This window comes from Delphinus delphis, chromosome 6 (assembly GCF_949987515.2).
Source record: "Delphinus delphis chromosome 6, mDelDel1.2, whole genome shotgun sequence".
In the NCBI taxonomy this organism is placed as follows: Eukaryota; Metazoa; Chordata; class Mammalia; order Artiodactyla; family Delphinidae; genus Delphinus; species Delphinus delphis.
The window spans coordinates 16,449,405-16,462,237 of record NC_082688.1 but is presented as its reverse complement, the minus strand read 5'-3'; positions in this window follow the sequence as shown (position 1 = coordinate 16,462,237).

Here is a 12,833-nt window from a genome sequence, read left to right as displayed (position 1 = left end):
CAACCAATAATTTTTTATTTACTTAACTCCATTTTAGTTAGGGTTCTCTCACTTGAGCTGAAAGTATCCTTACTATGACTAGCCAAGAACAGAGCTCAGTAAAACAAATCACATCTGTCATTAGTTGAACACCTACTATGTGCCCGTTGCTTCCTATTGACTATTTCTCTTAAGCTTCATCATAGGCAGCAAGGTTGGTATTATATACTAGTCTTTTATTGAGGAAACTGAGGTTCAATATCTCAAGAAAAGAGCCAAGAAGCAAACCAGGTCGGTCAAAACCAGGGCTTACTCTTTTTCCTATTCACCGTGTTTTTGCTCATGAGACAAAAAAACACGGCACCAAAGGCATTTACACTATTTCTCTGTCTCTGGACAAAGCTGCAGCTAATTTCTTTCTAAGAGATCAACAACTATTCTGTGTGTTTTAACATTCTCCTACCACCTCCCTGGGTTGTTGTTGTCAGTGCTTAACTACACTTAGACCTGAAAAATTCTTCCTCGGTCTGAACAATGCGGTACATGATGAAAAAGCAGTGGATGTGCTGTCCAGCAGTGTGGCTGGGAATCCCCGATCTTCCATTTGGTAGCCGTGAGAACTCTGGAAAATCACTTAAGCATTCAGTGCCTCCATTTCTTCCTTTATAAAATGAGAAAACAATGCATCTCCTGCCTACCTGATTTGACAGTTAAATATGAAAAAACGAAAGCAGTTTATAAACTATCAAGTGCTTTAAAATACCATGTAGGATTGATATCATCATAATTAAAGTTACTAATATCAATGATTCAGAGAAACTCATCTGTATTGGTAGAATTACAGTTGTTACAATAAGTAGTTGGGGATAGATTTATAGCTAGATGAGGGTATTCTTGCCCAAAGGCTCTTAACTAGACCATAGAGACAGACACTGTCTATGCCACCATATAAGACAGTAACCTCTGCTACATCTGGTAGAAACAGTACCACATCTAGCTCTAAGGTCTTTAATTAGCCAGGACTTTTTTCAGCAATCTGCAGCCCACTCTACGATTATCAAAAGATCTCCCAACTCTGGCTGTGATGCTTTTTCTCTTCTCTATGAGGTCTTTATTAACTCTTCTGCCTCTGCTGGATCCTGGAGGCCAGGTAGGTGATTAATGGCCCCTGAATTATGATCCCACCAGAAAGACTGTTGGTGGAAATTTACACTCAGAGTGGTAAGCTAGAATTCTTTCAATCCAGGTACTTGACATTCATTGCACAATTTAATTGTGAAGAGTAGTAGTTAATGAGAGCACAGGGGAAGAGGGTAAAACAGGAGCTGAGAGTCTGGGCTGAAGGCCAGTGCTCCGAACAGTGAAGTTACATCTGGGAGGGAAGAATCACAGAGTGGACAAATTGCAGTATTGGAATGGGATTTTCATCATCATTATATTTTATCAATAAGGAAGGTAAGGCACAAAGAGACTAAAAAGATAAAAGTAGCAATAACAACAGTGACCACCTTTTTGTTTTAGTACCTTCTATGAATCAAGCTCTAAGTAGGAATCTTTACAAGTAACAAATCACACAAACCTAATCTCAAAAGCAACAATGATAAAGTTAGATATCATCTGTATTTTACAAATGGGATAATTGAATCTCAGAGAGATCAAGTGACTTGTCCAAGACCAAGCAGCAATCTTCTGCTTCTGGGATTGTGAACAGGGTCTATCTGGACTTTAAAATCTGTTCCTTCCAGTGTATCACCGACATGCTTCTACTGTTACTCTTTGCTGTTACCACCAATGTAGACTTCACCATGTGCCAAGCACTGTGTATACACTTATCACTGTTGTGCCCATTTCACCAATGAGGAAACTGAGATTTGGTATGGGTGAGAAGTGTGCCCAAAGTCCTTTGGTGAGCAAGAGGCAGAACTGGGATTCAAACCCAGGTCTTTCTGATTGCAGGGATGATTATCTCAGCCACTACCATATCCAGCTACAGCTGCCACTAATAGCCAACATTGTCACCATATACCCAATACAATGATTCAAACCCCATCTTATTAAAGATATACATGGCTATTGAAATGCTGCCTGAAGACATTAGGATGACACGAGTTTGGGGGCAACAAGGGCAGAATGTAAAAAAGATGTGCATTACCAATATACTCAATCCAGTGGTATGAAGGAGACCCTATGTTGGTAACTGAGTATGACATTCATCAAATCCATGGAGTCCACAGGGTTCGTGAGTTTGAAGTTAAAAGAGTCACAGCCACTTCCTACACTGGAAGAATCCTGGTGCTTAATGAAACCACACTGCCCTTCTAGCTGACTGGAAAATCAGATGAACCAGGCTCCCAAGATTCATGCAAACCTCTTAGCCCTGCTAAGCTTCCCTGAGTAAATAAATTGCAAAAATAAAGAATCTTTTTTTACTTGCATATAAAAACAAGCAAATAGATGTCTTTTTGCATAATTACTACAAAGGGCCCCAACCAGCCATTCCCATTTGCAACTTCGTATTTCAATAAAGTTTTATTTATTTTCACTTGCAAATGAATTTGCTGCTTGTGAAGAAAAGACTCATTGCTCTGACTGGTGCCAGATTGTTGGGAGGAGCTTCCACTCTCGGCAATGGCCTTTTTTCTGACCACAGACCTCTGAGCTTGTCTCCTTGCCTTCCCTTTCCCAGCTGCCTCTGCCTATTATTGAATTTATAATTTTCTTTCTGTCCAATTGCCCAATTACCTTCTTTCCTAAATAGAGACTAGAAATGTACTAGCGTTCATCCATTCAACCAATATTTATGCAGTGCCTACTATGTACCAAGAGCTGTGCTAAATACCAGAGACACAACAATGACAGGGTAGTCAATAATATTTTCATTCTGGAATGAAACATCCCGGAAAGAATTTGTGTGTGTTTGTGGGGAGGCATAAGCAGCATTAAAACATTGCATGACAGTGAGAAAAGCATGCCTCAAGGTCCTAGTGTGGGAAAGATCTTGGAGCACTTGTGAAATAGGGAGGTATGCATGGCTGGAGTAAAGCGAGCAAGGGGTGGGAGATGAGTATTGAGAAAAAGATAGAAGCCAGAGACCGTGGGGCTCTTGCAAGCCTTATCAAGTTGTATGAGAGACAGCGTCCTGCAGTGGAAAAAGCAAACAAATAAACCCAAAACTAAAGATCCATGGAAAATTCTTTGGCAGGCAGTGCAGAATAAATTCCTTTGTTTTTGTTTTGTTTTTTGCGGTACACGGGCCTCTCACTGTTGTGGTCTCTCCCATTGCGGAGCACAGGCTCCGGACGCGCAGGCTCAGCGGCCATGGCTCACGGGCCCAGCCGCTCCACGGCATGTGGGATCTTCCCGGACCGGGGCACGAACCCGTGTCCCCTGCATCGGCAGGCAGACTCTCAACCACTACGCCAACAGGGAAGCCCAGAATAAATTCCTTTGGAAAGGTGTTGGACATCAACTGGATTTCTAAATTCTTATCATTTACACTGTTTATTCTCTAATGTCCATAAATTGTGGTGAGAGTGATAGCAATTGATGTGACTCAGGATCCTTGAATGCTCAAATTTGATCTTGATGACCCAACTGGTTCCTGCGAGAGCTTTAAGAAAAAGATTATTTTCCCAGAGGACAGAAAAGGAGCAAAGTGCACTCTCCATGTTCTTTATCCAAAACCTCAGGGTGGTTCCAGGGTGAGCTAAACCAGGCTACATAGGTGACTGCTTTTACCCATGTCAAGGTATAATTACTGTGATGAGAAAAGCAAGTCCAAGGAGAAAAGCAAGCAAGACTATATCAGAGATAAAGTACTTTCTCCCTAAGGCTGATAGCTTAGCTGATCTAATTTGTCAACATATGGGATTTCTCTGATTCTGTCTAGTTTCCAGGTGGGTGAGAATTGGGAGATTTCAACTATAGCCTTTTCAAGGAAAGGAGATGGAACAAAAAAAAAAAAAAAAGAACAGAGAAGAAATAGGGAAGATGAGAGAGAGAGAACATTTGCTTCCAAAATCATAGAGGAAGATGTTTACGCCAGGTCTCCAAGGATAAAGTTAATAACCAATAACTCTTTGGGAGCAGCTCTGGGGCCATGATATACCTTGGTCTAACTTTCCCTTTTGGGACACCTGAACAACCTTGTAGTTTTTCGTCAAATCAGAGGATGAGAGAAGTCTCAAGACGTGGATACTAGAATTCCTGCTATTAAGGTGGGTGAAAACTTATGCAAATCACTAGAAAAATTAAAGATAAAGGACCTTATTTCTACCCAAGTTTGCAGATCAATCCATTAGAAACGAGAACTGGTTCAATTCTGGTATCACCAAAGGTGAGACCAAATAAAATTTCTTAAGGATAGTATTGTTAGTTGACTCTATTACCAAATGCTGAAATGGGAGAAGGGTAACTTCCAACCAGACTTACACAATGTTGGAAGGGACATCAAGAGACAATTTCTTTGAGTCCTTGCCTCCATTTTGCAGGTGAATACATTTGTGACCACATTAGATCTGAATAAGAACTCAGCTGCTTCAGATCCCAAGCCAGGGATGTCTCAACAGCACCATGTCCCTCTTTCCAAGACAGCCTAGGACAGAAGGTATGAGGCATAGTGTTTGGCGTTTTTCCAGATGGTTGGAAGCTTGGCCCAAACTACCTCAATATGCAGCTGCTTACCTGGTGATGAATGTTGTTATTAGTGTTCATGGCACTTACCATCCAGTGCTTATGCTGAAGGAGAGTAATTTATAGCTGTGTTACATGTCTGGATTGGTCAGAGGAGGAAGAATGACAAATGCAATGCCTGAAGATTTGGCTTTCATTGGCTGTGGCTAATAGTAAGTATTTATTCTATAACCATCATGACATTATCCTCACTCATTTCTACTCTTTGCTCATTGCCTCTCTTTCTCTCTCTCCCTCTCTCTCTTCTCTAATCAACTCCCAAAGGTCTAACCTAATCAGTCTAGCTGGACCTCTGTCAAAGGGAAAATAAAGGAATAAGAAAGAGAAGGTGACATTTTTTAAGTATCTTCAATACACTAGGCACTGAGCTAAATACATTCATGCTTTCCATTTAAGTTGCACAATAATGCTGACAGGGGTAATTTAACCCCATTTAAAAATGAGGAAACTTGCTCAGAGTTCAGAGGGTCGATAGGTAATAGAGCTGGAGTCCAAATTCAGCTCCATCTGACTCCCAAAGTGTGTTCTTTCCACATATTCTCATTTATATCACTCTTCTCCATCTGTCCAATACATCTTCCTGTTCCTTGTCTTGGATATATATGACAGCACATTCATTTAATAAATACTGAGGTTTTATTATATGCTAGAAATGAAAGAACCAAAAATATGTAAAAGAGTATGCACCCCCACGCAGCTCATGGTTGGTATATGCATGTATACTTGCGGGCTGGGACTGATAAAGAATGCACATTAGTAAGTACTTCTTAAGCTAGAATGTTTATTCATTCATTTACTCATTCTTTCAGCAAATGCTTATTAAATACCTGTTCTTTGCCAGGCATTGTTCTGTGCCAGTGTTTATCAATCCTGGCTGCATATTAGAATAACCTACTGCATTAAAAAAAAAAAATGAATCCCTGGCCCATTTAACTAATTCTAATTAATTTTCAAGAGGTGGGGCCCTGGCATCAGTATGTTTTAAAAACCTTGTAGGGAATTGTAATATGCAGCCAGGATTGAAAAACACTCTTCTATGTTCTAGAGATGCAGTGGTGAACCAACAGGAGAAGAAGCACTAGGGGTCATATTCACAGGATATGTGTCCCCCTTATTTAGATGGAGGAAGAGGTAGATAAACAGGGAGAGAGGAAGATGAAGCTGGAATGTCTGGCATATACATAAATCATTTGGGGCCTTAAATTCAAGGCAGTGTGGATGGTTCAAAGCAGGGTAATGACATAAAGACTGAGGTACCTCCACGTTCTGCATTTCTGTCATGTGGACTAAATAGAGGGATCCACCATCCTAGGAGTTTTGATCAGACTGATTGACACAGAGATTTGCAGGCTTACTTCTCTCAGACTATTTAACATCAATCCACCTCCAGATGACTGGGTCACATGAGAGTGGAAGGAGTGTTAAGAATTTCCCTCATAATCTTATTAAGTGGTTGGGTTTCACACTAGATCGAGCCAACGAGAGGACTGAGGGAGGATATTTAAACTTAAATTTAATTTAAATCCAGTTTTGCTCTCATTTGTAGCATGAGCTTCATTTTGTTTGTGCTAGTCTTGACTTTGGAATCAGACAGGACTGGATTTGAGCTCCAGGTTAATGTTGACTAGCTAGGTGACCTTGGGCAAATGGTGTCATCTCTCAGTGCCCCAACTTCCTCATCTGTAAAATGGGGTTTAAAATAGGGTCTACTTTCTGGGGTTTCTGTGAGGGTGGAAAGAAGATGATGGACATGCTGCATTTCTGGCTTAGAGCAAATGCCCACTTAATATTACCTGTCCTTCTTTGTTATTAATAATATTAGCTGTCATTCCTCATTATCACGTCACAACTTTCTGTGCATAAGCAAACAAATAAGGAATGTGACTAAGTCTGTAAATGCAAGTAAATTGTGAGGGAGAATAATTGAGGTATATGCATTTAATATACCCTAATAACACTATATGGGAAGTACTTTTCTATTCATTTTATAAATATGAACTTCTCATAACTCTGAGAGGGTATTATATTTTTACATTTTATTATAGAAACACTTTTAGAGAAAATTTATAACTTATAATGAACCTCCATGTCCGCGTTTCCCATCATCGGCAATTATCAACATTTTGCCAATCTTGTTTTATCTATGGATTTCTACTTATTTTTCTGTAATATTTTAAGACAAATCCAGGATATCATGTCATTTTACCTATAAATATTTTAGTATGCAGTATGCATCTCTAATGGATAAGTGTGTGTGTCTATAATGATTTTTTTCTCTCTCTCTCTACCATCATGCTGTAATTATACCTAACAAAATTAACAATAATTCCTTAGAATCTAGGACTCATTTCATATTGAAATTTGCCCCATTGCCTCAAACACATCTTTTTTATGGTCTGCCTATTCAAATCAGGCCAAAGTCCACACATTGAGTTGACTAATATGTCTCTTAAGTCTCTTTTACCCTGTCATAGCGTGAAAGAGTATTACTTTCACTTCATATAACAGATGAAGAAATTAAGATACAGAGAGGTGAAGTCACATGCTGAATGTCACACAGCTGGAAGAATGGATATCACTATTGGTGAGAGCAGAACAGGTTTTGGATTTTTAGAGAGTTTTTCAAAGGACAGACGCTCAGTGTCTCCCCGTTTCCTTTGCCCCCAGTGACTGAAAGAGACTAAGTGTTCTGAATTTTATCTTCAACCTCTCTCTAGCTTCCTGCAAAATATAATACTGAAAGATTCTCCAGTTTTCAGCTCTTAAACATCTGGTTCCAGCTGACTTCAAAAGGTGAGGGACTAGTGGGAAGCAGCCGCATAGCACAGGGAGATCAGCTCGGTGCCTGGAGGGGTGGGATAGGGAGGGTGGGAGGGAGGGAGACGCAAGAGGGAGGAGATATGGGAACATATGTATATGTATAACTGATTCACTTTGTTATAAAGCAGAAACTAACACACCATTGTAAAGCAATTATACTCCAATAAAGATGTAAAAAAAAAAAAAAGGTGAGGGAAAAGGTGATTTAAAATCTGTCCTCCGATTTTTGTAGGAGAGGTAGTGAGTGTGAAGTTTAGAAAATCAAATACCCTTGACTCTAGGGCTTCTCATTCATTTGTTCATTCCAAACATTTATTGGGAGGTCTCACCAGGCTTTACTCTGCACTGCACTAGGAGCTCTGGGTACAGAAATGGATAAGAAAGCTTCTGTCCTCAAGGAAATCTAGTCTAGTGTGTATGCTGGGGGTTGGGAAAGAGAAACAGCTCTAGTGCAGCAGGAAGTACTGAGTTAGAGGGGACACAGGGTGTTATAAGAACATCTGCTCTGATGAGGAGACACTTCTATAAGTGAGTGGTGATTGGCTAGGAAGAGAAATAGAAGATAGTGCTTGCAAGATGCAGAGGAAGAAGAAACTTGAGCTGATCCAATTTCTTGAAGTAGTTCAATGTGGCCTGAGTGCAAATGTGAGAAGGGAGAAATGTAAAAGTTCACGTTTAGAGAGTGTGGCAAGGCATAATGGCCATCACAGGCCATGTCAAAAAGTCTCTGTTTTATTTCATTTATTTATCTTTTTTTGGCCACACCTTGTAGCATGCAGGATCTTAGTTCCCCGAGCAGGGATTGAACCCATGCCCCCTGAAGTGGAATCATGGAGTCTTAACCATTGGACAGCCAGGGAAGTCCCCAAAAGTCCCTATTTTGAAGGCAATCTTTTGAAGGGCTCTAAGGAGGAAGTGACACCATCAGGTGTGCATCCCAAATTTTCCTCTGGTTGCTCTGTGTGTCAAAAAAGGCTGGGAGCCAGAAGGCTAGGCAGTGGCAGTGACAGAGGGGATGAGGAAATGGAAAACCCTGTAAAGTAGAGCATGAGGATGGAGAGGTAGCCTTGGAGGGGTCACTGCTTTCCAAAGCCTGGCCCCTCAGTTTTGTGGCTCTGGAAATTTATCTTATCTCTCTACACCAAAGGGTAATGGGATTTTGGAGAAACCATGGTGTAGTGAATGAATATAAGACAGGGGGCAGAGGATATAGACTTCTGTCCTGCTTGCTTTCTAACTGTGCCCTCATGGGCATGGCCCTTTACTTTGAGGACCTCTTGAGTCCTCATCTATGGAGTGGGACCATGACAGCTATGTTCCTTTCCTGAGAGTTCTGGGAGAATTAAATAAGCCACATCACACTGAAGCACTTTGTAAACTCTAAAGAACTTTACAGTTGGGCATAATGTTCTGGATTCTGTGAACGAGCGTCAAACCACAAGTAGTGTCTATGTGGACCACAGAGCGGGTCTGAGCTCTAGTGGATTCCATTTCTGGGAGAGACTTTAAAATTCCTTGCATGAGTGCTAGCAAATCCAATCTCAAAATATTCTCATAGACCACATGTCTGTCTTTCCCCAGTTTTGCCGTCACATCAGTTTCTGATTAGGGTTACAATTTGAGCTGGGAAGCAACTTTGGAAGAGACATGAGTGCTGTCAGCAGATGAGGGAGGAGGTGGAAAGGGAGGGAGGGAGATTGCTATAACTAACCCCTGTTCTGGTTGGGATTCTTAATGAATATGAAAGGTAAGCAGAAACTCAATAGTAACACCTGAACTTGCCCCATGTTATCTCTCAGAACACAAACCCTCTTCCAACTTATGCCTCCAAAGGAGAGCAGACTTCCTGTCAAACTATTGCAAGGAAGGATGCAGACCCAGAGGAAACAGAGAATGAAGCAACTCATGGCTGTTTCTGCTTCCCCCAGTATCTCTATTTCAGGATTTTCTATGTGGACTAGGCAGTTTCTACCTCTGAGAGCATGAAAGGAGATAATTGTTCTTACTATGTTCATGGTCTCTTCCCATTAAGTGCCTACTCCGTGCCACCCAGGCATTCTTTTCAACGTTTCATTAAGTGCTGGTGTTATTGTCCCCATTTTGCAGATAAGGAAACTGAAGTTCAGAAAGGTGAAGTAGCCATCCAGCTACTGAGCAAAGAATCAAGGCTGTCTCATGCCTTAACTCATTCAAATCTCAAACAATAATATGAGGCGACTACTATTACTCTTTCCATTGTCAAGTGTATTACTGTTCTTCCCTGTTTCCCCCTCTGCAGCACCTCTCCCTGTGGGAGGAATTATGCTTTGTGTTCATTGAAGGCCGACTCAGCAATGTGGAAGGTGAGTAGAAGTAACAGGTGTCACTGTTAAGTAGAAGCTTTCAGCTTTTGTGTATGTTCTTTCATATCGCTTTTTTTCTTTGCCATTAGACCAACAACGTCCCACACTGAGGCTGCCCAGTCAACCTGGGTCTCAAATTTAAGATGATACAAAGGAACATCATAGCCACGCATGGACATATAGAAAAGAGTCCTGAGATTTGGGGAGCACTTATTACACAAGGTAAGCTAGCCTAAACCAACTAACATACCATTTGAAGACAATGAAGTTAAAAGAGGTTAAGATGCTCAGCTATTAAGTGATGCAGCAGAAACTGCAGTCAACTCTGTCCTACTCTAAATTGTGTGATCTTGACTGCTGTGTTACTCTTACTGTACAATCCTGGCCCCATGAGATTTTCCTGTATTCTACAGTGACTGCTTTAAAATAACAACGATGGCCAGTTTTAACAGACTGAAGAGTGGGAAGGTCCTTGGCAAGGAAGGAAAGTGGGTTAGAGCAGTGGTTTGTAATTTCAATGAACATACAATTCATCTGGGAATTTTGTTAAAATGCAGATACTAGTAGGTCTGGGGAAGGATCCGATATTCTGCATTTTAAACAAGTTTCCAAATGAAGCTTATACTGCTGGTGCTTGGACCACTCTTTGAGCAGCAAGCCTAGGGGATGCCAGTCAGTTCACCTTGGCAATGACAGAAAGGTAGCGATGCATAGTGGTTATGAATGTGTAAACAGGACCGAAACTAGGGTCAAGCAAGCAAGGCAATGAAGGAGCAAAATTTACGGAAGCAAAGTAGAGCCTGTGCTGAACTTGCACGCTTAGGACCCTCAGAGGAGGGCCTCCTAGTTTAGTGCTGTTGTGATTTGTTTCCAGGTTGATTCCAACAATTGAATTTGAAAACTGAATTAACATAGAGCCAGATGTATAATTAATATAGAGCCAGAGATTTTACCTTCACATTGGTTATGATGTCATTGACCACTATCAGCCTATTCCAAGGAGAATGTTCTTAATAATAGTATAAATGTAGAGGCTATTTTTTCATTAGAAAAGAAAAAAAAGCTCAAAATCGGGTCATGTTTCAGTTAGCTTCATGTGAAACATGTTATTATTAACTTTTGGTTTATGTGTTTATTTCTACAATTTCTGATTATCTTCCTTTTTTTCTTTTGTTCTGTCCCGTCACTGTATCTTCAAGTTTTTTCAAGCTTACAGTTATGTTATAGTGTCTATAAAATCAACCCCACCATCAATATCCTTCAGAAAATTTCTTCCTGAAATTTTCTGTGCTATTTTTCCAAGCTGAACTGAATATTTCTATAATAAGATATCTGACGAAACATTCATTTCTTGTTGTCTCTAAGGTGTATCTAAATCTGAAAGCTGAAGTTAAAATATTCTAATTCACTCATATTCTAAAGAGAAACCTAAGAATCACCAACTTTGGAGCCACACTCCTCCACTGACCCCTAGGTGTTTCCAAGCAGCAGCAATCCACCCTATTATCATGGACACCAACATCTCTTATCCTTATTCCTCAGTCTACATAAGACGACGACTGGGATAGGTAATGGGCATAGGGATCATTGAGTCACCTGAGTCCTTGCTAGCCTTGTGAAAAGTGTAATTTTCTTGATAAGTGATTTTCCCTTATCAAGGAAATCTTAAGGAGGCAAGGAAAAAGAAATTCTCAACATCCCCCAAGCCAAGTAAATAACTAATAAAGATTAGGAATGCCTGCGAGGGAAGACTGACAAATTCCTTCCCTGATAGATACAAGACACAGAACCTGCAGGAACACCTAGTGGTAGGTGTTTTTGAGAAGAATTCCTATCTGTAACCTATTGGGCAGGGCAATCCCTTCTTCAGCTCAAGTTTCCTCCATGCACACCCTAGGATGTGGCTTTCTCTCTTTGTCTCATTAGTCAACAGTACCAACTGATCCTAAAAAGTGTTTAACTTCTTTCATCCATGATGCATCTACTAGTTTCTCTCCTCCCTTCCTTCCTCCCTCCCTCCCTCCTTCTCTTCCTTCCTTCCTTCCTCTCACTTTCTCTATTTTTTTTATTTCAGTTTTCTGCCTTCAGACATCTCTTTACATTTATTATCAGAGAATGGTGTATGGACTGAATGCTAAGGAATCCCCACAATTCATATGTGATGGTAACCTCCAGCATGATGGTATTTGGAGGTGGGGTTTGGAGGAGGTAGTTAAGGTTAGATTAGGTCAAATGGTGGGGCGCTCATGATGGGATTAATGCCCTTTTAAAAAGAGGAAGAGACATGGGTTCTTTCTCTCTGTGTGCACACACCAAGGAAAGGGCGTTTGAACACATACCCAGGAAGAAGGCCCTCACCAACAACCCAACCATACTGGCTCCCTGATCCCACAATCCAGATTTGCAACCTCCAGAACTGTGAAAATTAAATATTTGTTGTCTAAGCCACCCAGGTGATGGTAATGTGTTATGGCAGCCCAAGCTGGCTGAGACAGAAGGGGAGACGGATGCAGGTTTTCTGTCCCCTACTTTGAATGGCATATCTCTCCCATAACATTAGCTCATGCTTCTGTCATTTACTGCTTAGCTGTATTATACATAGCTCTTTGTGTGTTGTTTACAAAAGAGGCAGAATGACTAGAAGGAAGAAAACAGGCTGACAAATATTACAGACCTGGTTTAAATCCTGGTTCTTGTCACTTACTAGCTACATGATCTTGGGCAAATTTAACTATGTTTTCCTTATCTGCATTATGTCGATAATAACAGCAAGAATAATAATGGTAACAACAATGACAAAATTAACAGCAATACCAGCTTCTCACTTGGTTTTAGTCATAAGTAGACACTGAATATTTAATTCACCTAGTTCAGGCATTACTTCATTTAATAAATGTATATTAAGCATCCGCTATGTGCCTGGCACTGTGACAGGTACTGGAGAATCTACAATAAACAAGAAAAATATAGTCTGTGCCCTCATAGAGCTTATGGTCTAGG